Raw genomic sequence first — 26,828 nt, forward strand, 5'->3', positions numbered from 1 at the left:
AGGATCACCAATGATCTGGGACTCTGAATGATGTTTCCTCAACAAGCATCTAGTTGGTTCTCTTACTTCTTTAGGTTGATCATCCACTGGTGAGTTGAACGCAAGTTTGAGTGAAAAAATTATGGTGGATACCATTCTGTTCACAAAATTTTTCAAAAAGATCATTTTCAAACTCTTCCCCATGGTTACTTTTGATTGAAGAGATACAAATGCCTTTTTTCATTTTGAATCCTTTTACATAATCTAGAAAAGGAATCAAAAGAATTATCCTTGTGAGTTAGGAACTTGACCCATGTCCATCTAGTGTAATCATCCACTATTACTAGACCATCTCCACATCCAAAGAGGGATGCATTCTTGGTTGGTCCAAACAAGTTAAGATGAAAGAGCTCTAAAGGCTTAGAAGTGGAAACAACATTTTTGGCTTTAAAAGAACTTTTTACTTGTTTCCCTTTCTGGAAAGCTTCATAAAGAGAATCATCTTGATATGACAACTTTGGAAGTCCTCTTACGAGACTACACTTTTGAAGCTTTAATATTAACCTCAAGCTAGCATGATCCAAGCTTCTTATGTAGTATCCAACGATGCTCTTTGATTAAGAGTAAGCATGAAACCTTTTCACTGGATAGATCACCAAGTTTAATCCTATAGAGATTACCTTGTCTTTTAGCTGAGAAGAGTGAAGATTTATCCTTGTTCTGGATGATACACATATCCTTATTAAAGGTGACATTGTATCCACTGTCATATAATTGAATTATGCTTAGCAAATTATGCTTCAAACTTTAACAAGTAAAATATTATCAATAAGAGGATAGGGAGGAATACATACTTTACCTACACCAGTTATCACACCTTCCTGATTCCCTCCGAAAGGAACCACCAGTAATTCACACACTTGAAACTCACAATATTACTTCCTATTTCTTAAGTTTGTATTTCCTATGTACTTGAATTTTACAAGTCCATAAGTTTGAAGGCATTGAAACACACTATAAGGGAGGGTTGAACAGTGTGATGGATAAAAACTTAGTCTTTTGAGAACTTTGAAAGCTTTTCTCAAACAGATATGAATGGACGATGGTGTTCATCCAAGGTGTTTGAAATCATTGAGTTTTGAAAACTAGTTCACAAGACTTGGACACAATAGTGTAGAAGAAAACTATAGAAAATAATTGGTTATATAGAAGTAGTAAAGAAAACACAAAGGTTTTATACTGCTTCACCCCAACTTTTGCGCTAAATCTAGTTATCCTTCAAAACTTGAAGGGTTCTACTAATGAATTTTTTTATTACAACCAAGTATTCTCTGTGTCACTTCTGGCTACAACAAGTACTCTCTAGGCCACTCTTGGCACTATCCTTAATCTCCCCTTAAGATTAAGACCCAAGTATTCTTTGTCACTAAGCCACTCCTGGCTTTCACCAATAATACATGTTTAACAGAAAATGTATTTTCATTACTCAAAGGGTGTTAACACAATAAGCTCGAATACAATGAAACTTGCTAACTTAGCAGAGCTAAGATTCACTTAATTCAATAAAGTTTCTTTTGTCCAATAAAATTGACAGTGTTACAACATTTTTTTTGTTTTGACTCAGATTATTCTCTTGTGATTTGAAAACCTTAACACAAACATCTTCAAGCTTTATATAGAATTCAGAGCTTTGATCCATTGAGAGATCCCAACTAGCTATTGTGTAATAGCTTTGGCACTTTACACGAGACCGTTAGTGAGTAGAGAGAGTGGGGACCATATACACTTTCTGCAACATATCTTCAAAGAAGTATAATTTTCCAATGTTGCCTAGTGTTCAGAGTTGAGTTTTAGCATGCAAATCAAATATAATGTTAACAACATAAGACAAAAGGAATTAAGAATGTCAAGACAAAATAATTTAAATATTTCCTTTTGTGCACTATGGCATTAATTGCATATTAAACCTATGGACGTTACTTTCTGATGAATGCTTTTAGTACTTGAGGACCGAGTAGTTGTTCCCTTACCATTTTACTATGAGCTAAGTGTTAAAACACTTGTCTTCTTCGGACCGGTGTTCATTTTCCCATGTGGTTCCTTTTTCTCCAATTTTCAACAAATATATTAAAGGGAAATGAAACACCGGAAAACACATCAGGTCGTCATGTATTTAATATTAAAATGGAGTGATCCGGGTATCGAACTCAGGGAACTTGCTTATTAGACATAGTTTTATTTAGAAGTAAGGCATTGTTGGAACAAACATTGATAATTGATGGTTAAAAGCAAAAATGAACTAATTCTATGGTAAAAACAATAAATGCAAGTAAGTAAAAGTTGACAACAATAGGAAAAAAGCGTTGGGTCTTTCTAACAAACAAGTTGATGCATATGAGCATATTTCTCTAATTAATCATGTTCTTGTGTTCTATGCTGTAGCCTAAAGTACTAAACCTTGATCCCTCGTAAGTTGAGACTAATTTAACTTAAGCTTCGTCCGCAGATCCCTCTTGTAAGACTAGGCTTAATTTAAACAGCATTATCATCACAACATATTTAGAAAACCAAAACCCCACAATCCATCCCTGGTAATGTAGTTATTTAGTCCTGCTTCTATCAAGTTCTAAGGCAAAACTACATTTCCCAATGCTTAGTCACCTAACAGTACACACAAATGGGTGATCAGGCCAAGAGCATGCAGTAATTAAGTATTGAAAGAAGCATTAAACACACAAAACACAACTAATTAGATATTAAAGATAATTATATCAACTTTTCCTTAGAAATCCCCAACTAAGGTGTTTAGCCAACCATACACAGAAACCCTAACACAAATGAGATAGAGAGTATTGAATAATTGTTGCTTACATAAGAAGGGGTATCCCTCCCCTTCTTCTTGGCACCTCACAATCACTCAAACACTCTCTAATCTTTCAAAGTGATGAACCCTAGCTTCTTTGCTTAGCTGCTGCCTCCAGATCATTATCTCAAATTATGTGCAAAAGTATGCAGCTCTGGTCTCCAAATTCATTGTGTCTGTGTGGTGTACCCTAATTCTGACAATTCAGGCTTAAATAGGCTCTAAAATCGCGATGCCGCGCTTAGCGCAGCTGTCGCACTTAGCGCGAGTAAGTGGATTTGGGCTTAACGCCAATGCTGCACTGAGCTTGGCAAGAGACAAACGTCTCGCTTAGTGAGCTGATCTCGTGCTTAGGGTGTGGCCTTGATTCTTGAGCTCTTCCAGATTCCCCTTGTCACGCTAAGCGCACTGAATCTGCGCTTAGCGGTGGATGCTCGCTGAGCCCACAGGGTCTGCTTAGCGTGACTGCTCCTTTTAGCACTTCAAGATTTCAGTCTCTTTTGACCTAAAATTGTGCAAATTTTATCATTAAATCACATGGGAGATACTCTAAAGACAACCATTCAAACAAAAACAAGATTTATATACAAATCCCTCCAAAATAACTATAAATTGGGGAACTGTACAAGTTTTAGAAAATGGTTTCTATACAAAAGTTAGTCGTATAAGACGACTAACAAACTCCCCCAAATTTACAGATTTTCTTGTCCTCAAGCAAAGAAAGTACAGTTCACTTGTCCTCAAGTGACAAAATATAGTGGTTAATCGAAGTGGTGTTTGTTTCACTGAAAAATTTAATCATATGAAATGAATATCATGGAATGCTTCAATCAATGTCACTTCACAAAACATGCAGCTTTTCAAAGATAGGAACATATGTACTAGAGTCACAACTGAAATAAGCTAGTAAGAATGACAAATATCAAGGAAGGATCATCAACCAAAACCTCACAGTCATTATTTCACTCAAGCACAAGTGTTTAGGCTCATTCCATCATAAACAACTAACACAAGTCCTAACTTTTGCATTTCATCTCATACCATATAGAAATAAACACACAAAGCGAATCCGAAAGGACTTTCTAGGCTTGTAATGAGGTTGGGCTGCCAACAAATCATGGTTTTTTCTTGGATTCAAAAGCTTAGATTCTAGGAGAGCATTCATCCATAGATAAACTTTTACTTTTCATTCATTCCCACCCCAATACTTGCCTCTTTTTAGGCACTTAGCTTCATTTCATTGATTTGCAACATACACACTTAAACACTTTTTTTTGTACTTCCAGTTTTTTTTATATAACGAAAACAGTGTGTATATGCTGCTCTATTTTGACCATTTTATTTCTTACCCAATCTTCGCCAAATTTGGGACAAATTTGTCTTGAACCAAGCTTTTCTGTGGATGATGCTCTCCTACAACCTAAGACAAGGTATCAGGAGATAAAAATGTATAGGCTCAAGGTTCAATCAATCAATCATTCAGCTCAAAACTAGGTGCAAGGGATACCCCACAATCAAACATGGCCTTCATCATCCTCAATTTCATGCATTCAGTCCATACTTAAGAGATTCATGCAAAAATTAGTACTAAATGATAATCGTTTCTCACAAAATTTAAGGATCACACTCTCACCAGGATATGGTTAATGCATTCCTTCATAATCAATCTGACAAACTGACTAACATTTTCAATCATACTACTAATTACATATTTTTTCTCTTCTAATGTCTGCAAGCTTGATCAAACAAAAGCTATACATTCCAATCCACTCAATTCATACAATTTCTCATTCATTTAAACACAAACACTTAATTTCATACAAAATCAAGCCACTGAATATCATATTCAATCAGTTCACAGTTCAATCATGCTTTTGCACAAGCTACTACTACAAAAAAAATAATTGAAATTTAAAGACTGAAATTTAAATAACTGAAACATAAACATAAGATAAACTAAAGTAGAATAATAATAAACTGTTCAAAATGTAAGACAAGAAGATAAAGATCATGTCAATCCACTTGTGGGTGATCCTCTGCATGCTCATTAAGATCCAACAACAGAGCAGTTGGTGGATCCTGAACAATAGGCTACTCTGGATCCGATGCTGGTGCAGATGGCTCCGGATCATCAAGAATGGTTGCTGGAGAAGTAGGCTCCTGAGCTACTGCTTCCTCCTGAGCAACTAGATCAGTCTCAAAGATAAACGGCTCAGGAGGAACAAGCTCATCCTCTGCTACTAGCACAGGCTCCTCTGCTGGCATAGGCTCTTGGGCTGCGGTGGCCTTACCCCCTCCAGAAGGAGAAGGCTGGACTCCTGGCCAAGCCACCTGAGAAAGAAACTCATCCACACTCATAATAGACTACAAGCCGGAGCTCTGTAAGCTCTGCATGATAATAACCTGGCCTTTATGAAGGCTTTACAGCATGGAAAATAATGTCTCAGATGTGAAGGAGGATGGTCCTGTAGGAGGAGCTGGAACAGACAGAGTTGGTAAGGGAGTGGGAGCTGAAGCTGGTATAGGAGGAATATCAGAAGATGAAGGAGCTGCAGAAAGGGGATCTCAAAAGATGGGAGAGCCTCTGACCTCTTCCCCTTGGCCTTGCAAGGCCCTCTGAAAGTCACAGTTAGATCATCAAGATTCCAACAGTTTTTTTTCACATAAGCTACATTAATGGCTGGACTGAAACTCTTAAAAGTAAGTGAATCTGAAGGGACTCCTCTGGCCTTGCACAAAGCAGTGATAAGTGCAGGGAAACCCAGCCTAGAAGAGTCATGTTGAGCTATCATGGAAATATGAGCTGAGATCATATAGCCAACATTCATATCCATCCTCTGGATGATGCCATATATCATCCTAGCCCTGTCAAGAGTGATGTATGAAGTATGAGAGATCGGGGCCAGGTTTAAGAATGAGAGAATGCTCCAGGTTTAAGCAAAGGTAGTCAAATTTTTCCTCAAAATCTTCAGGGGTATCCCATTAGCATTAAGCTCAAATCCCTTCCCTGCGATGCATAGTTTAGCTGCCAATTCCTGAGGATCTGGTCTCTATTCGCTTCCGGCAAGTGCACTAGATCACGCAAGTAGTATAAAACGGTAAGAACCGAGTATTGAACTCTCGGGGAACTTGTGTTACTTGGTAAAGCTATTTCAGTGAATAGGTGTCTAGTATAAACAGAGATGTGTTTACTATGAACCAGTGTGTAAACTAACTATTAAAAGGAAAATCATGTGAGTAATGATGTGTAAAGACACATAGACGACACGTTGGTCTTCCTAATAGATACCTGATGTTAAAAGGATATTCTCTAATAAACAATGCTTATGTGTTCTATGGTGTATCCTGAAATGCTAAACCCTGATTCCTCATGATAGTCTAGCCTAATCCTGATCAAGCATCATCCACCGATTCCTCTTGTTGGACTAAACTCGCCCAGGACCGCATTAAGACAAACATACAACAGCTAGGTTACCGTACCCTGATCCCTCGTGACAATACAACAAACTAGCCATGTCCTATCAAGTTCTATGAATCAGACCAGATTCCACTATTGAATGATCCTAAAAACACATGCATCTACGTAATCAAGGAAAAAGCATGGTAGAAGGAAGTTCTGATAGCACATGGAACACACAAAACATCATTAAATAGATAAAAAAATATTTACATCAAGTACCTACAAGGAAGATCCAACAGAGGATTTAGCTTTCCATAATTGGGAAGCTTCCTTTACAACAACGAAAAGAGAAAGATGAAAGATTGCAGAAATACAAGAAGTGGAGATGTCTCCTCCACCTCTAGGACCTCACAATCACTCACAAACTCATCTCAAGCTCTCAGGAAGGCTTCCACTTCAAGCTCTGGTCTTTGCAGATCTTTACACAACAAAATCTCTCAAACTCTCTGGAACTTGGACCTTTCTCTCTCTAGAACTCTTTAGACATGCAGAAGCTTCAAGAAAAGGCCAAACTCCCTTTCCAAAATCTGATTTCAGGCTTAAATAGGTGGCTTTGTTCGTGCTCGTGCGCTTAGCGCAATTCTGAACCGCTTAGCGTGCATTAGTGAATTTCAGCTTAGCGCGACTTTTCTCACTCAGCAGATGGACTGAAGCGGTGCGCTTAGTGAGAGGGTGAAAATCAGCACTTCAAAGCTTGCCTCATTATCCTGAAATTGAGAGAAAATGATTATTAAACACACAAAATGAAAGTGCTAAGTATTTACTACCTATATTTAACAAAAAGTAATTACAACACTACAAAATAACCATAAATTGGAGGGGTTTGATACAATTTACACAAGTTTTATACACAAAAGTTAGTCGTATTCACCAACTAATAACTCTCCCAAATTTATAGCTTTGCTTGTCTTCAAGCAAATAAAGAACAGTTCACTGGTCCCCAAGTGACAATAACATGCAGTGACTATGTACAAAGGTGTATACAACAAAAATTAATGATTGCATGATAAGAGAATGAAGCAAAATGCCCTCATCCCTTGTCTTTTACAAGGCATGCAGTTATCCAAAGAGAAGAATAAAATGTGACTTGTACAATTAGATGAAGTTAGGCATAAGACAGATATCAAGGAAAGTAGCTTAAACCACAGTCTCACGGCCACTGTTTCACTCACGCACAAGGGTTTAAGTTATTCATTAATAGCAACTAGCAAGAAGTCCAATCTTTGCACTTCATCTCATGCCATAAAGTCAAAAATGTATAAACAGAATCAGAAGGACTTTCCTAGGCTTGTAGTGAGGCTTGGCTACAAAAATTCATTGGTTTTTCTAGGATTCAAAGGCTTAGATTCTAAGAGAGCATAAATCCTAGACTTATCCAAGTGATCTTTTTAATATAGTTAGCTTGCTCCCTAGTTTTTCACTTTCATTTGCTTTTGACCTTATTACAACACATATTTTCTTCGATTGCTTTTTTTTAACATACAACTTATTTGTTGTGTGTTGATGCTTTACCTTCTTCTTTGAATCCCAACTAGTTCCACTCCCCCAAATTTGGGGTAAATTTGCCTTGAACCATATGCTCTCCTAGAATCTAAAGAAGGTATCTGGAGATAATTATTTAGGTTTATGGTTCAATTATTGACAACATCATTCAGCTCACAAAGGGTGCAAATGATACAATTATAATTCAAGGTAAGCTTTTTGGTCAAAAGGCTTGTATATGCACAATCATGGACTTCATCATGTCCCCACTCATACATTTCATTCTAAAATTCAGAGATTGATGCAAAGATTATTACTCAAAGCTAGTCGTTCACTCAAAGTTTAAGTTCACACTCTCATAGGTTTTGGTTCAAGCTTTTCTTTCACAATCAATTTGTCTATTGACTAATAATTCTAATTGCAAGTTCTCATTCTTGTTCTTTCTTTGTCTAACATACACACTTGCTCAAACTCATGAAAAGAAACATAAACTCCATCACAATCATGCATTCAATTCAAAATCACATCATACACCAATTTTCAAAAAAAGATAAAAGTGTTTTACTACCATATCATCAAAATCAAGTCAAACTGTTCCATATGCTTCAAAATGAGCAAACCAACTACCCATAATTAAAACTAGCAGTGTATATAAACATAAAAGAAATACTGTACTGAAACCATAATCATAATAATAATAATAATCTTAAAAGTAAAAGTAACATCAGGAATTAACAGTGTCAACAGTGTCTAAACTAGGGAATCAGTGAGAGCAACAACTTCTCCAGATGGCGACTCAGAAAGATTAGCAACTCCTCCAACTGGGGAATCAGGGGGAATAGCAGCTTCATCCGATGATGCATCGGAGATGATAATCAGAGGTGGAGATGGGGGAACTGCTTCAATCTCACGAGAAGGAGGTGGATTCACCACTGGAGATCGGGGCTCATATGGCATTGGTTCAACCCATGCCGATGCGAGCTCAGAAGGAGCAGCCTCATTGGGTCTCACCAATGGAAGTTGAGATTCAGGCCAGGCTACTTGTTCAAGAAAATGCTCCAAAGTTATGATTGGCCTGTTGTGAGCCAACTCTTGCAAGCTGTGCATGATAATAAGTTGTCCTTTGAATAAGCTCTGTAGCATAGGGACTAAGGTTTGCGGACGTTGGATATCTGGTCCTATGGCTGCTGACTGAGGAGCTAGGATGGATGATGAAGGGATGTCATCGGTTATAGCCCTCTTTCTTGATGCCATCTGTAACTAAAAAAAACTCAAAACTTCTTAGACCAAATTAATTCAAGTTTAAAGACTGAAAAATAAAACTGAAAAAGGCACTGGCGGCTTAGCGAGACATGACCCGCTTAGCTGGCCTTCACAAAAAACACACTACCGCTTAGCAACATGTGGGGTCGCTTAGCGGAAGTTGCAAAAATTCAGCTTCTGCAAAATTGGCTTAGCTGGCAAGTGCCTGCTAAGCTGAACGTCTGCCGCAAGGATTTGCGCTAAGCTCCTTAAAGGCTGCGCTTAGCGGCACCATACAGTTCAGAAAATAAACTAAGTACGGGTTTTGCCGCGACGAAATGTGCTTAGCTAAAGGAAGCTCAGGTTAGCACGTGGCTAGCAACAAAAAATTTGACTAAGTTACCTGGCTTAGCGATTTAGCCTCGCTTAGCCACAGGCACCTCAGCAAGAGGATGAGTGTTCATCCTCAAAAGATGAACTCACTTAGCGCGGTAAGAGCACTGATCGAGGCCGTACCCGAATCAAATAAACATGAAAATGCAGTAACTAGGAAGTGATCCTAGGTTGTTTCCCAACGAGCAGTGACAAGCCAAATGTTCATAATATACTTGCAGTAACAGTAACGATGGGGGGGGGGTTTGGTTGTTTGGTAATTAAAGAGCAGAACAAATAAAATGGAATACGAAACTACTAATATTAAAAACGGGTTGTATCCTCTGATTCGGAAGCCACTCTATTATCCTGGGTTATGGAGAATTCGTCCCTAACAGTCAACCACTTAATCCAACCCTATTTCAATTTACTAAGCGAAAATCAACTTAGGGTTTTCAATACGTGATTAGGCACCACATACACCAATTAGCCCTTCATCCATTAAGCATGAACGCAAGTTAGGCTCAGAGGCAATTAATCGAACACGAAGCGTGCACTGATTAATATTAACGAAATTGGGATAACTGGTGAAGGGAAAACTGCCAGGAAACCACATTACAAACGAAACCTCAAAGAGAGTTGGGCTTCATCCTCAAAAGGAAACAACACCAGAAAATCTAGCCTTCCATGGATTCAAACAGAAAACGCAAATGAAGCATGAAGCAGAAACGTAAATGAACAAGAACGTAAATGAACAGAAACGTAAATGAAAGTAGAAGAAGAAGCAAGAATGAACTCGTAATTAGAAGCAGAAAACGGAAATTTGCATTAAGAACGAAAACTGTAACAAGGGAACAGAAAAACGTGAAAACCTAAAACCAAAGCTCTGAATAATGAAAATAGCATAGCAGAATAGAATACCCTGCACGAATCCCAAGGCAGCTATTTAAAAAGAGTCACTCAAAGTCACTGGGCCCTATTACAATACTCTGGCCCAAAACGAAATAAACACTGAACAACATAAAATAAAATTGCGAAATTTCCTAATTAGAAATTAACTAAGGTAAGCGCTGCTTTATTTGCCCTCTTCAAGTCCACAACCAAAATCCGGATTAAGCCCAATGTTTCATTAATTCTTGAAATTAGATTAAAAACATCAAATTAGCTAAATGAGCCCAAATAATAAAACTGCCTAATTAATTGACAATTAAGACCAATCAATAATTAAAATGGTGCAAAAAGGGTTTAGAAAATAGAAGAAAATGACGGCACATCAAAACCCCCCATACTTAGCCTTTTGCACTCCTGGGCAAAATGAAACAAAGAACAAAATCCAAGGATATCAAACGGAGACAAACAAAAACATTCACATATTTCTCAATGAACATCAAGGAATGAAAGGAATGGGTAACATCTAACATAAGGAGATCCAAAAAGTCAAGACATTCATGAAAATCATCCAAGCAACCCAATCATGGCAAAATAGTTAATCAGCTCAAGAATGAAAAGTGATAAAGCCTCACAAGATATACACTCTATCTCTCAAGTGTCTAGGCTACTATTTACCCTCAAAGCACCCATGAAAGCAAACACCACATAAACTTGGCAAGATTCTAAAATTGACAATCAACCCATAAACACAAGCACATGAGGATCAAAAGGTCTTTTAAGGTTGTAATGGGGCCAAGGACAAGGTATGGAGAAATATGGAATAAGTGGCTAAATCCCAAAGGAATAGAGGAGCAAAGGGGAATAAGTGCATATTAAGAAAAAAATAAGAAAATAAAAAGAAGATAAAAATTAAACATGAAGAGTAGAACCAAGAGTTTCATCATTCTTGTGCCATTTAAGATCTTATTCACTCAACTTTATTGCTTTTCTTTTTCTTTTTTCGATTTTTTTTTTTACTCTTTAGCCTTTGAGAAACAACATTTCATTCAACATGTCCAACATTTAACCAATATACAATGTACATCAAGTATGGCCCAAAATACATCGTGAAGCATAGCCAACAAAACAAGTTGTCCAATGAAACAAAAAACCCCCCACACTTATTCCCAAAACAATTCCAAAGCTCCAAAATTCCTTAAGGATATGGTAATATCATGGTTTTTCACTTAAGGCTTGTAGTGAGCTTCAAAACAAGGAAAAGGAAACAAGGCTCAAAAGGGCTATCAAAGGAATTAATTCAAGGTAAGTCCATTTGGCTAGAAGCTTATAAGAACAAAATTGCCTTAATCATTTCCAAATATGCATGTGAATTAGGACGCATCAACAAGAATCAAGCCAAGGCTATTGTGCAAGCAATCAATGGGGCAAAACACACCAAATGATTATAATGATGGATGGCTCAAATTCTCACAAAGGTAAAATCATCACTTTCAAATTGAGCTTTCAAAACTATCATGACATGTAGAGAAGAATCAAGGATTTCAAGTCACAAAATGTCAAGAACTTTTATTTTCAAAACAATTACCCATTTCTTGAACATATCCTATAATTCAAAGAAAAACATGCAAAGTCGTACGTGCACACGAAATTGACCCAAAATATTAAACTGAAAATCCGACGAAACTAACAACATTAACAAATTAACACAACTAACAAATTAACAAAACCAACAAAACTAGCAAAACCAAAGAACACTCCCCCCCCCCCCCATACTTAAACAACACATTGTCCTCAATGTAGCACAATTAACAGATTAAAAACAATTAAATCATCAAAGAGAATCGGACAAGTGTAATAAAAGCAAAGAAGGAGATAGGAAAAGAAAAACTCCCTAAGTCATGGTGGAGGAAGAGTAGGGTGGAGTAAGGAAGTCTCTTCCACCACTACGTCCACTAAAGAAGGTTCGTGAGGAATGGCTTAAGTCGATGTCCGTTGACCTTGAAGCTCTTGTTTGTGGAGTCGCTTTTGATCTCAACTGTACCATAAGGAAAAACATTAGTAACAACAAAAGGACCAATCCACTTAGACCTCAACTTACCACTCATGAGTCCAAGCCTAGAATTATACAATAACACTTTTTGCCCAACCACGAAGTCTTTTTTAACTATCATGCTATCATGGAACTTCTTGGTCTTTTCTTTGTAGAACTTGGCATTCTCGTAGGCTTCTAGGAGAATTTCATCTAACTCACTCAGTTGCAACTTCCTTTCCTCGCCAGCTTGATCCATAGAGAAGTTGCAAGTCTTCACTGCCTAGTATGCTTTGTGCTCAATTTCCACTGGAAGATGACATGCCTTTCCAAAGACAACCCGATAAGGAGACATTCCTATGGGTGCTTTGTAGGCAGTCCGATGTGCCCAGAGAGCATCATCAAGCCTGGTACTCCAATCTTTCCTGCTTGGCTGCACAATCTTCTCTAGAATTCTCTTGATTTCCCTGTTAGAAATTTCTGCCTGTCCATTAGTCTGGGGGTGGTATGGTGTGGATACCTTGTGGACCACCCCGTACTTTTTAAGCAGGGCATGCATTGTCCTGTTGCAAAAATGGGTTCCTTGATCACTAACAATTGCTTTAGGTACTCCAAACCTGCAAAACAGATTAGACCTGACAAAGTCTGCGACAACTTTAGCATCATTAGTTCTAGTGGGCTTGGCTTCCCCCCATTTTGAAACATAATCAACTGCAAGGAGAATATAAACATAACCAAAAGAGACAGGAAAAGGACCCATGAAATCTATACCCCAGACATCAAACACCTCACAGAATAGCATAGGTTGTTGAGGCATTTGTTGTCGCCATGTAAGTGTATTTCCTGCTCTCTGACACTGCTCACAAGTGTTGCAGATCTTCCACGCATCTTTAAAGATGGTGGGCCAATAAAAACCACAATCAAGCACTTTGCGAGCTGTCCTTTGAACACCCAGATGACCTCCCGGTGCAGAAGAATGACAGAACTGCAGGACTGAGTCAGTCTCATGATCTGGAATGCACCGGCTAATGACCTGATCACTGCACAATTTCCACAAGTAGGGGTCATCCCAAATAAAATGCTTAGCATCACTTTTAATCTTATCTTTTTGGGCCTTAGATGCTAAGGGAGGAAAAGCAGAGGCAACTAAATAATTGACAATGTTAGCAAACCAGGGAGTAGAAAGAGAGTCAGAAATACTATACAATATATACAAATGATCATCCGGGAAATCATCCCGAATAGGTGAATCTGCATCAGAGACACGTTCGATCCGACTCAAATGATCAGCAACTAGATTTTGTACTCCAGTCCTATCACAGATCTCCAAGTCAAACTCTTGGAGCCAGAGCATCCATCGGATCAACCTAGGCTTAGAATCAGCCTTCTTCAACAAGTACTTTAGAGCTGCATGGTCAGTATAAACAATAATGCGAGTACCAAGCAAATAAGATCGAAATTTTTCAAGAGCAAAAACTATGGCTAGAAGCTCTTTCTCAGTAGTAGTATAATTTTCTTGGGCAGCATCTAAAGTCCTAGAAGCATAATATATCACCCTGGGCAATTTATCAATTTTCTGAGCAAGGACAGCCCCCAATGCATAATTTGATGCATCACACATAAGCTCAAAAGGGGCTATCCAATCGGGTGCCTGGATGATGGGGGTGGTAGTCAACGCTCTTTTGAGGCAATCAAAAGCCTCTTTGCATCTGTCATTAAAGTCAAACTCCACCTCCTTTTGCAACAAGTTGGACAGTGGAAGGGCTACTTTGCTAAAATCCCTTATAAAGCGCCTGTAGAATCCTGCATGACCAAGAAAAGATCGCACCTCTCGCACACAAGAGGGGTAATGCAATTGTGAAATAACAGAAATTTTTGCAGGATCTACTTCAATACCCTTATTGGAAATAATGTGGCCTAAAACTATACCTTGCTCAACCATAAAATGACATTTTTCAAAATTTAGAACAAGGTTAGTTTCAATGCATCTATTCAAAACTTTTTCCAAACTATTCAAACAACCATCAAAAGAGGATCCATATACAGTGAAATCATCCATAAACACCTCTATGCAATTTTCTAAAAAATCACTGAAAATACTAATCATGCACCGCTGGAAGGTACCAGGGGCATTGCACAGGCCGAAAGGCATCCTCCTATAAGCAAAAGTGCCGAAGGGGCAGGTGAATGTGGTCTTTTCCTAATCCTCAGGAGCAATAGTAATTTGCATATAACCAGAAAAACCATCAAGGAAACAGTAGTGGGATTTACCTGCCAGGTGTTCAAGCATCTGGTCAATGAATGGCAGGGGAAAATGGTCCTTTTTGGTAACCTGGTTCAGCCTCCTATAGTCAATGCAGACTCTCCAACTGTTCTGCACCCGAGTAGGAATCAACTCCTCCTTCTCATTTCTGATCACTGTGAGGCCAGTCTTTTTCGGGACTACCTGGACGGGACTCACCCATTGGCTGTCGAAGATAGGATAAATGATTCCAGCTTGCAAAAGCTTGGTTATCTCCTTCTTCACTACATCAAGAATCACCGGGTTGAGTCTTCTCTGTGGCTGTCTTACTGGTTTAGCTCCATCCTCTAAATTTATTCGATGCATACATGTGGATGGGCTAATACCAGGAATGTCCGCCAGGGTCCAGCCTATAGCCTTCTTATGCTTCTTGAGAACTAACAATAACTTCTCCTCTTGCTCATCAGCAAGGGAGGCAGATATAATCACTGGAAAACTCTTGCTATCATCCTAGTAAGCGTATTTTAAATTTGATGGCAGAGGCTTCAATTCTGGTGTGGTCGGCTGGACAGTGGTAGAAGGAGATGGTTTCTTAGCCTTTACCTCATAAAGAAAGTCAGAGGTATGTGTACTTCTTGAAACATGGTTAGTCCTATCTGACTCTATAAAATCAATCTCAAGAGGTAAAACACCACCACCAGGCATGCAATCAATATCACTCTCAGATTCACTCTCAGCATCAAGTTCAGACATATGATCAAGTACAATTTCAGACTCAATGCATGAAGAGTGAGAGGCATGCAGATTAGAATAAAGATCAGTCATGTATTCATCAACAACTTGGTCAATTATTTCAGCACGAAATACAGAAAGATCTTCAGATGGGTATTTCATAGCATCCAGAATATTAAAATGAACAGTTATATCACCAAACTCCATGGACAGTGTGCCTGCATAAACATCTATCTTAGTTCTAGCAGTTTTCATAAAGGGTCTGCCTAGAATTATGGGAACTGATCCTTGAGAAAATCCATCTTCCATATTCAAGATATAAAAATCAACAGGGAAAATCAGTTCACCAACTCTAACTAAGACATCTTCTATGAAACCAACAGGATAGGCAACACTTCTATTAGCTAAATGAATTACCACATCAGTTGACTGCAAGGGACCTAGAGATAGAGAATTAAAAATCGACAGAGGCATAACACTAACAGAGGCTCCTAAATCTAGCATGGCATTGTCAAACTTACTATTCCCTATAATACAAGGTATGCTGAATGTACCTGGATCTTTGCATTTTTCAGGAATTTGAGGAACAGATTTACCAATCAATGCGGAGACATTTCTGCCCATGCTAATTCGTTCACTTCCTTTAAGCTTCCTCTTATTAGTGCACAGCTCCTTCAAGAATTTGGCATATCTTGGAATTTGCTTTATTGCATCCAACAGAGGTATGTTTACCTCTACTTTTCTAAACGTTTCCAAGATCTCTTTCTCTGCCTCTTCCATTTTTTTGTTGGAAACTGCTCTTGGAGGGAATGGAAGAGGGGGAATGTGCTGCTTCTGCAAATCAGAATTACCTGTGGAAGAAGATTCACCTGCACAGAAATTATTAGGTAGATTTTTGTCATCACCTTTTTCTGGAATAGAGTGAAGTTTGGCAGGTTCATTTGCAGATGAGGAAGGTGCTACGGGTTGAGGTCCTTGACACTGCTTTCCCGACCTCAATGAAATGGCACTGACATTTTTGGGATTTTGGACAGCTTGAGAAGGCAGCTTGTCAGAATTCTGGGACTGTTGTTGATTCAATTGGGTAGCTAATTGTCTAATCTGATTGGTTAAGCTCTGAATGGAGGCTCTGGTCTCTTGCTGAAACTGCATGTTCTGCATAGTCATTTGCCTCACAAGTTCTTCGAGGGAAGGTTGTGGAGGGGCCTCAACTGTTGGCTGTTTCTGGGGTTGTTGCTGTTGTTGGATTGGTGGAGGAATGTATGGTCTGCTTGGGCCAGTAGCATTTTGGAAGGAAGGAGCAGGCTGCTGTTGTTGTTGCTAAGGGCTGGACCATCTGAGGTTAAGGTGATTCCTCCATCCAGGGTTGTATCTGTTGCTGGAAAGGTCATAATTGCTCTGCTGTGGTTGATTTTGCTGCTGAGGTTGAGGAGGTCTATTGTAAATATTTGCAGCATAAGCTTCAAGCTGCTCAATTGCTCCAGGTTGCTGCATGGAACGACAAAGGTCTGTATGGTGGTCAGCAGAGGAGCACAAACCACAAACCCTTGCGACAGGTACAGATTTCTGATTCAAGGCCAGCTGGGTTACCAAGTTGACCAACGCATCCAGTTTGCCTTCAAGCTTCTTAGTTTCAGATGATGCAGATGGGTTTGTAGCTACCTCATGCACTCCTCTAATGACTATGGCATCATTTCTGGCGCTAAACTGCTGGGAGTTAGAGGCCATCTTCTCAATTAAATTTCTGGCTTTAGCAGGAGTCATGTCTCCAAGGGCTCCACCACTGGCAGCATCTATCATACTTCTCTCCATATTATTGAGTCCTTCATAAAAATATTGGAGAAGAAGCTGTTCTGAAATCTGATGGTGGGGGCAACTGGCACATAATTTCTTAAATCTCTCCCAGTACTCATACAGGCTCTCTCCACTGAGTTGTCTAATACCTGAGATATCCTTCCTGATGGCTGTGGTCCTGGAAGCAGGGAAAATTTTTTCTAAGAATACTCTCTTAAGGTCATCCCAGCTCGTGATGGACCTTGGAGCAAGGTAATACAGCCAGTCCTTTGCCACTCCCTCTAATGAATGAGGAAAAGCCTTCAGAAATATGTGATCCTCTTGGACATCTGGGGGTTTCATGGTGGAGCAGACAATGTGAAATTCTTTCAAATGTTTGTGCGGGTCTTCACCTGCAAGGCCATGAAACTTTGGAAGCAAATGAATCAGTCCAGTTTTAAGAACATATGGGACATCCTTATTAGGGTATTGGATGCACAAGCTTTCATAGGTGAAATCAGGTGCAGCCATTTCCCTTAGAGTCCTCTCACGAGGTGGAGGTTGTGCCATGTTCTCAGAATGTGCAAAATCAGAATGCTAAGAATCAGAATGCTCAAAATTATAATGCTCAAGATCAGGATGTTCAAAATCACCAATAACAGAATGCACAGATTCACCAGTTATGGAATGCTCAGAATGATCAAAAGGTATAAAATGATGCCTAACTAATCTATGAAATGTCCTATCTATCTTAGGATCAAAGGTTTGTAAGTCAGATGGATTGCCTCTAGTCATACACTACATTCAGCATGCACACAACTAGTTGCCTTGTCATGTAAATAAAGGTGTAGGTTTGAACTACAACTACCCTCAAATGATATCCAAATGACTTGAAATTTTGTGAGCAACCTTATAAAATGATGAGAAGATAGCACAAAAAATTTCAGACAAAAATTCAAAGTCTAACTATGAAAGCTAAAAATGGTAGGTTAAGAAAAATAAGTGAATAAAACTTGAAAAATAAAAAACTTTTGACAGAATCGCTTTTTTTGGACGATGGAGACCTCAGCCGGCCTATGGCAGGCTGCCATGGCATAGGAAATTTTTTTCTACCCCAAATGCATATATAATAATTGCGATTCTGATTACCGGAGCAAAAGTTATGGCCGTTTGAAGTTTTGACAAACACAAAATTTGCTAGTTTTTTGGAACTTTCAAATCTGACCAAACTAAAGGCTCTAGCTATTTTTCCCACAAAATATGGATTAAAAGAAGTTACCACAAAAAAAATTCATCCAAAAATAACAACCCTAGCTACTAAAAAAAAAATCCCAAATAATTCAGCATGGGTGGTCGCTAAAATCCGTCTCTAATTGATTTCTACTACTACTCTGTTTTTCCGCAAGCTGATTTCTACTACTACTCTGTTTTCAAGCACAATCTTCACAGCAAAACACCCAAGACTGAAACAGGGGAAACGCTTAATGGGAAAACTGAAACAGAACACACATTAAACAAAATACCAGGACACTAAACAACACTAACACACATACTAACACAATACTAACAATTAAACATAAAACACGAAAGGATTAAACACACAACACTAGCTAGCTATTATGAACCTTTGGACACTGCTCCCCGGCAACGGCGCCAAATTTGATCGAGGCCATACCCGAATCAAATAAACATGAAAATGTAGTAACTAGGAAGTGATCCTAGGTCGTTTCCCAACGAGCAGTGACAAGCCAAATGTTCATAATATACTTGCAGTAACAGTAACGATGGGGGGGGGGGGGTTGGTTGTTTGGTAATTAAAGAGCAGAACAAATAAAATGGAATACGAAACTAATAATATTAAAAACGGCTTGTTTCCTCTGATTCAGAAGCCACTCTCTTATCCTGGGTTATGGAGAATTCGTCCCTAACAGTCAACCACTTAATCCAACCCTATTTCAATTTACTAAGCGAAAATCAACTTAGGGTTTTCAATACGTGATTAGGCACCACATACACCAATTAGCCCTTCGTCCATTAAGCATGGACGCAAGTTAGGCTCAGAGGCAATTAATAGAACACGAAGTGTGCACTGATTAATATTCACGAAATTGGGATAACTGGTGAAGGGAAAACTGCCAGGAAACCACATTACAAACGAAACCTCAAAGAGAGTTGGGCTTCGTCCTCAAAAGGAAACAACACCAGAAAATCTAGCCTTCCATGGATTCAAACAGAAAACGCAAATGAAGCATGAAGCAGAAACGTAAATGAACAAGAACGTAAATGAACAGAAACGTAAATGAAAGTAGAAGAAGAAGCAAGAATGAACTCGTAATTAGAAGCAGAAAACGGAAATTTGCATTAAGAACGAAAACTGTAACAAGGGAACAGTAAAACGTGAAAACCTAAAACCAAAGCTCTGAATAATGAAAATAGCATAGCAGAATAGAATGCCCTCCACGAATCCCAAGGCAGCTATTTAAAAAGAGTCACTCAAAGTCACTGGGCCCTATTACAATACTCTGGCCCAAAACGAAATAAACACTGAACAACATAAAATAAAATTGCGAAATTTCCTAATTAGAAATTAACTAAGGTAAGCGCTGCTTTATTTGCTCTCTTCAAGTCCACAAACAAAATCCGGATTAATCCCAATGTTTCATTAATTCCTAAAATTAGATTAAAAACATCAAATTAGCTAAATGAGCCCAAATAATAAAACTGCCTAATTAATTGACAATTAAGACCAATCAATAATTAAAATGGTGCAAAAAGGGTTTACAAAATAGAAGAAAATGATGGCACATCAAGCACTTAGCGAGTTCTTCAGAGAACACATATATTCAATGAGTACTGATGAACTCGCTTAGCGCTGCATGCTCGCTTAGCAAGTTCATCGTGTTTTCCAAAAAACGCAGTTCGTTTTCTTGCACTTTTCAAGCCTCTAAAAGGCATATCAAACATGCAATGTTCCCAAAATAATCAATATAGTACAAACGCATATAAAGTCCTAATCTTTAACTACTTCTAGAAAAACTTTAAAACCCTAAAAATCTAAAGCTAAATCTATGGTTTTCTACCCTAAAGTTCAACAAAGTAAAAGAGAAAAGGAAGTAAGGAACTTACTTGTATCGTTGATGCTTTGTGATTGAAAGTAGGCTATGCAAAAAGAAAGCACAGATGCAAAATGCTCAAATTTTTTGTGAGTGAGAATGCAGAGAAAGAGTTTGCAAAAATCTGGCAATTGTGAGTGTAACTGTCGTTACACTCACTTAAGCAGTTTTCGACCTTCTCGCTTAGTAGACCTCTGCGCTAAGCGAGCTAGAGAGACATTTGGTTTCTCAAAGAGGCTGGCTTAGTGGACCCGCGCGCTTAGCCGATGTTTGAAATTCAAAATCAATCAATTTTTTTTAACACAGAGGGCTTGGCTTAGCATGCAGATAAGACCGCTTAGCAAGTTCTACAGATAAAAAAACCTGCAACTCTCGCTAAGCCGGGCTCGGGGTCGGCTTAGCTAAAATGATGCATCTTAAGTACAGAGGAGAGAGTGCTTAGCGGATAAGGAATCACTTAGCGCATACATTGCCGCAAGGAATTCAGCTTAGCCGCCATGACTAGCACTTAGCTCCATGAAACTCAGTTTAGGCCGCAAGGAATTGATCTTGGCGGCAAAAAGTCGCACTTAGCCAAAGAATACAATACGCTTAGCAGTCAGGTCGTCACTTAGCAAAACTCAGATTGAATTGAAATTGTCTTAGCTCAGCCTTGGCATGCTTAGCGGACTAAATCAGCCTCAGATGCAAGGGTTGGGCGCTAAGCGCTTGAGCCTCGCGGCTTAGCGCATGACCAAAGATGTGCTTAGTGTTAGGCTTGCACTGAGCGAAAGGACTGTTTTTCAAAAACTGTTTTCTAAGTTATTTTTCAATCCTTTTTTTCAAGAAATTGAAACGCTTTTATCTAACACTCAAGGATAAGTTGATATACTCCAATGTATAGATTATCAAGCAAGTTCCACATGGTATATGCATGAAAAACAAAGATAACAAAAATGAAAACTGGGTTGCCTCCCAGGAATCGCTTCTTTAACGTCATTAGCTCGACGCATTTACCTCATTGGGTAATATCATGTTTTGGTTCTTACCTCCAAAACCTCTTGACCCACTTCTATTACCTGTAAGCAAGCATTTTGTTCTGGAGCAGGCTTGTCTTCAACAAACAAATCAAAATCAATTTTCTGATCGTCAAAACCCATCTCCAACTTCTTTCTACCCATATAAACTATGCAACTTGCAGTTAACATGAATGGCCTTCCCAATATTACAGGGATGTTAGTATCTTCACAGATATCCATTACCATAAAGTCTGTCGGGAAGATAAAATGTTTCACTCTGACCAGCACATCTTCAATTACTCCACATGGTCTGGTAATGGAGCGGTCAACCATTTGTAAAGTCATCCTAGTGGGCATGATCTCCAACTCTCCCAACCTTCTGCACATGGAGAGTGACATTAAATTAATGCTGGCTCCCATGTCAATAAGAGCTTTCCCACAGTGACGTCTCCAATTGAATAAGGAATAGTTAGACTCCCAGGGTCTTTATGCTTGGGTGGAAGGATCTTTTGAATCACAGCACTACAATCTCCTTCCACTATGATGTTTTCCTGGTGAATATACTTATGTTTCCTTGTTACCATATCCTTCAAGAACTTGGAGTAGAGTGGCATCTGCTGTAAAGCTTCTTCGAAGGGCATGGTTATTTCTAGTTTCCTTGTTACCACATCCTTCAAGAACTTGGAATAGAGTGGCATCTGCTGTAAAGCTTCTTCCAACTTAGTAGTCCTCTAAAAGATGTTAGGCCCTTGTTGGATTGGCATGTTCAAAGGTCCACCCTGGTCTTTGTTGAACTGATTACCAGGGTGTGACCTCCACTGTCCTTGTTGATTATAAGGACCCTGCTGGAAGCCTGAAAATCTTCCTTGGGTATACCCTTGTCCCTGTTGATTTCCCATATAATGAATTTCTTGAGTGTTTTCTTCAATGGGAATACATTGGCCTAGCCTCACCATAGATGGTATAACCTGTAACCTATAAATCAGAAGAATATGAAGGTTGACCAATAGACAGTTTAGTTGGCAACTTACCAAGTGTTTCTATTAAAATATCAAGTTTTTTAGAAAGCAACTTATTTTGTGCCAATAAAGTGTCATGTGATGATAATTCTAACAAGCTTTTCTTTGTGGGTTGATGGGTTCTGTTGCTTAGAATGGCATGATAACTGGCATACATATTCTCAATTAGCTCAGTTGCTTCTTCTGGGATCTTAAGCTTTATTTTTCCCCCTGCAGAAGCATCTAACAATTGTTTGGTTTGTGGTCTCAGCCCATCTATGAACATATTCAACTGAATTGGCTCAGAAAACCCATGGGTAGGAGTTCTTGTCAATAAACCTCTGAACCTCTCCAATGCCTCACTCAGAGATTCATCAGGGAACTGATGAAATGAAGAGATTGCAGCTTTCCCTTCCGTAGTCTTGGACTGTGGGAAGTATTTCTTTAGAAACTTTTCAACAACTTCTTCCAAAGTTTTTAGATTGTTACCCTTAAACGAGTGAAGCCACCTCTTGGCTTCTCCTGCCAATGAGAATGAGAATAGACCGAGTCTAATAGTTTCATCTGGCACACTGGCACTCTTAATAGTATTGCATATTTCAATGAATGTTGCCAAATGTGCATAGGGGTCTTCATTAGGTAATCCTTGGAATAAATTCCCCTGTATTAAATGAATTAAAGAATGCAGGTAGTTGATGTTGTGAGCTTGCACTTCAAGAGGTGCAATGCTAGTAAAGAATTGCAGTACTGAGCTGCTTGAATAATCCTCAAGGGTGATCCTCTAGTGTTGCTCGTTTGCCATGATAGTGGCTTTAGGCAATTGAGTAGCGGATTCCCTTGATGATAGTGAATCAGGTGATAATGAATCAGAAAAATGAGTTTCTTCCTCAAGAATGGATGCAACTGTTCTGTCTTACAGAAGTTTCCTTCTCCTCTAGGCCCTGTTCCTGCTCAATGTAGCTTCAATTTCTAAGTCTAGAGGAACTAAATTGCCTATGGGGGATCTATGCATATAAAATACTAACAGACACAGCAGTTATCCAATTCAATAAGAGAAGACAAATATGAATTGATAACAAATATTCACAGATAATCAAAGAATAACGAATAAAGAATAGGCACCTAAAAATGAACTAAGTTTCCAAATAAAAATAAGTTCCCAGGCAATGGCGCCAAAAACTTGTTCACTTCCAGCGAGTGCACCAGATCGCGCAAGTAGTATAAAACGGTAAGAACCGAGTATCGAAATTTCAGGGAACTTGTGTTACTTGGTAAAGCTATTTCATTGAATAAGTGTCTAGTATAAACAGAGATGTGTATACTATGAACAGGTGTGTAAACTAACTATTAAAAGGAAAATCACGCGAGTAATGATGTATAAAGACAGATAGACGACATGTTGGTCTTCCTAATAGGTGCTTGATGTTAAAAGGATATTCTCTACTTAACAATGCTTATGTCTTCTATGGTGTCTCCTAAAATGCTAAACCCCGATTCCTCATGATAGTCAAGCCTAATCCTGATCAAGCATCGTCCGCAGATTCCTCTTGTTGGACTAAACTCGAACAGGACCGCAATAAGACAAACATACGACAGGTAGATTACTGTACCCCGATCCCTCATGACAATCCGACAAACTAGCCATGTTTTATCATGTTCTAAGAATTAGACCAGTTTCCAAAGTTGAATGATCCTAAAAACACATGCATCTACGTGATCAAGGAAAAAGCATGGTAGAATGAAGTTCTGATAGCGTAGTGAACACACAAAACATCATCAAATAGATAAAAAGATATTTACATCAAGTACCTACAAGGAAGATCCAACAGAGGATTTAGCTTTCCATAACTGGGAAGCTTCCATTACAACAATGAAAAGAGAAAGATGAAAGATTGCAGAAATACAAGTAGTGGAGATGTCTCTTCCACCTCTAGGACCTCACAATCACTCACAAACTCATCTCAAGCTCTCAGGAAGGCTTCTTCTTCAAGCTCTGGTCTCTGAAAATCTTCACAGAACAAAATCTCTCAAACTCTCTGGAACTTGGACCTTTCTCTCTCTAGAACTCTCTAGACATGCATAAGCTTCAAGAAAAGGCCAAACTCCCTTTCCAAAATCTGATTTCAGGCTTAAATAGGTGGCTTTTTGTTCGTGCTCGTACACTTAGCGCAATTCTGAACCGCTTAGTGCGCATTAATGAATTTTGGCTTAGCGCGGCTTTTGTTGCTCAGCGGATGGACTGAAGTGGTGCACTTAGCTGGAAGACCCTTCGCTCAGCGAACATGCACAACTCATCCTTCTTCCAGATTCTTCCTCGTACTTAGCCGAGGAATGATGCGCTCAGCGGATGGCTCGCTAAGCCAGCAGATTGGCTTAGTGAGAGGGTGAAAATCAACACTTCAAAGCTTGCCTCATTATCCTAAAATTGAGAGAAAATTATTATTAAAGACACAAAATGAAAGTGATAAGTATTTATTACCTATCTTTTACAAAATGTAATTACAACACTACAAAATAACCATAAATTGGAGGGGTTTGATACAATTTACACAAGTTTTATACACAAAAGTTAGTCGTATTCACTGACTAACAGTCTCGATAGAGCAAACATGGAGTAAGAAGGTAGCTCTTCCCCTTTCTCTATGATCAGAGGGGTCTTCAAGAAGGTATTCAAAGCATCTGCATCAAATTTCACTAAATGACCTCTAACCCTCACCTACTTAGGTGATTTATCCTCTGGGCCATAAAGGTTAGCATAGAACTCCTTCACAATGGCCACATCAATACTGCCATCCATAAAATTCATCATCTCCTTGTGCCAATTTCTTCTCTCCAACTCTTCAGTGAATTCATCAAACTCTGCGTAATAGAGCATGACATTCCTCTCAGGCAATATTTTTCTGCCGATGACAACAATAGAATAACGATGCAGGCCTCCTGAGATGTGAATCTGGATCTGTCATAGTAGGCCATGGATGTTGAGGCAGGGGCCTTTCTCTTCCTAGAAGCCATTTGAAAAAAATTAGATCAAACAACAGAGTTAAAACAGGGTTATTCAACAAAAACAAAAAAAATAAAATTGAGGACTGGACTAGGCGCTTAGCGCAGCATGCTGGGCTTAGCGCACCTTATGAAAAATTTCTCATGAGCTAAGTGCAACAGACATGCGCTTAGCTTGAAGACACAAAAAATGTTTTTCTGCAGATTCGGCTTAGCACAGCATGCTGGGCTTAGCCTAAATCCATAATTTTAAAACAGTAGAGGACTTGATCTTAGAGCAGCAGGGCACACTTAGCTCAGCCTCACCAGAATGACACTCAGGCTTAACGCATAGGGTGCGCTTAGTCTGATTACAAAAGCTTACAGACAGTAAGAGAGTTGAGCTTAGCGTAGCAGGGTGCGCTTAGCTCAACCTACATGAAACATAACAAGGGCTTAGCGCAGCAGGCTGCGCTTAGCCTTATTCAAAGGTTGAAAAATAGAAGTAAAGTGGCGCTTAGCCTGACTGGTCAGGCTTAGCGCTGATCCAAAAATAAAAATAAAAATTCTAAGTGTCTGAAACACTAGTGACGCTCAGCGCACAGACGCGCTTAGCGTACTCATCGTTCTTGTTCATCAACAGGGATGAACGCGCTTAGCGCGACATGGTCGACTTAGCGTGATCATCTAGGAATCCAAAAATTTAATAGCTGGGATGAACAGGCTAAGCATAGTAGGCGCACTTAGCGCGTTCATCACGATTTCCAGCAGAAACACAGGGTCCTCACCCCTTTTAGTAGCATTGCCCCTAATGGGCTTACAACTCAACCTAAATCCTAAAATAGCAAACCCTAAAGCTAGAAACCCTAAGCAAAACAACAATGCAAGCTAACAAAGCAAGAAATCATCTATCCTAAGGTTCAAAGTATGAAATGAAAATGAAAATGAAGCACTACTTACTTGGATTATGATGGAGTGTAAAAAGAAGCAAGGAAGATTCAGAAAGAAGCTTCAAAGCACAGCAGCAATATGCACACAAGCATAGGTAAGCACAACAAAAGGAAGCAAAAACTTTGAGATGTAAAGGTAACTGCCTATGGCAGTTCTATTTTATTTTAGCATTTTTGTTTGGTGCGCCTAGCGCATAGCTACGCTTCGCATGCCAATGTGACGTTTGAGTTTAAAGCCCATGCGCTTAGCCTAACGTCGCGCTAAGCCCAACTTGAAGTTTCAAATTCCAAAAAGGATATGGGGCTTAGCCCCGCAGGCTGTGCTTAGCGCTTTTTGCAACACAAAATTTTTCTGCAAAATGCGCTTAGCCTAAGATGAAAGGCTTAGTGCACAATCAAGCTTTAACTTCCAGAGAGTAGTTCAAGCTTAGTGCAACAAGCGCGCTAAGCGCACTTCCAAGCATTTCAAAAACAGTAAGGGATTGGCGCTTAGTGCATCCTACTGCTAATCCCAACTCGTGAAAGTTCAATTCTAGAATGGATATGGGGCTTAGCTTAGGACAGCGCGCTTAGCGCTGCTACAATAAATTTTTCCAGAGAAGGAGTGACGCTTAGCGCATCATCTCTGCTAAGCCCACTTCTTGAAGTTCACTTCCAATGGAGATGTTAGGCTTAGCGCAGTGATGTGCGCTTAGTTGAACTATTCAATCAACTAGCCAGGGGTC

General features: G+C 39.1%; 1 protein-coding gene and 1 non-coding gene across 3 annotated transcripts in view; both read left to right on the top strand.

The window, feature by feature from the left end:
* Nucleotides 1-26,828, top strand: part of LOC114378437 (G-type lectin S-receptor-like serine/threonine-protein kinase At4g27290) — a 64,406-nt gene that overhangs the window by 24,852 nt on the left and 12,726 nt on the right. The gene's annotated exons all lie outside the window — the stretch shown is intronic.
* On the top strand, nt 17,151-17,257 carry LOC114380634. Its single transcript, XR_003659809.1, has one exon. It is a non-coding gene; the product is annotated as a small nucleolar RNA R71 (small nucleolar RNA).

This window comes from Glycine soja, chromosome 12, assembly GCF_004193775.1.
Source record: "Glycine soja cultivar W05 chromosome 12, ASM419377v2, whole genome shotgun sequence".
Classification (NCBI taxonomy): domain Eukaryota; kingdom Viridiplantae; phylum Streptophyta; class Magnoliopsida; order Fabales; family Fabaceae; genus Glycine; species Glycine soja.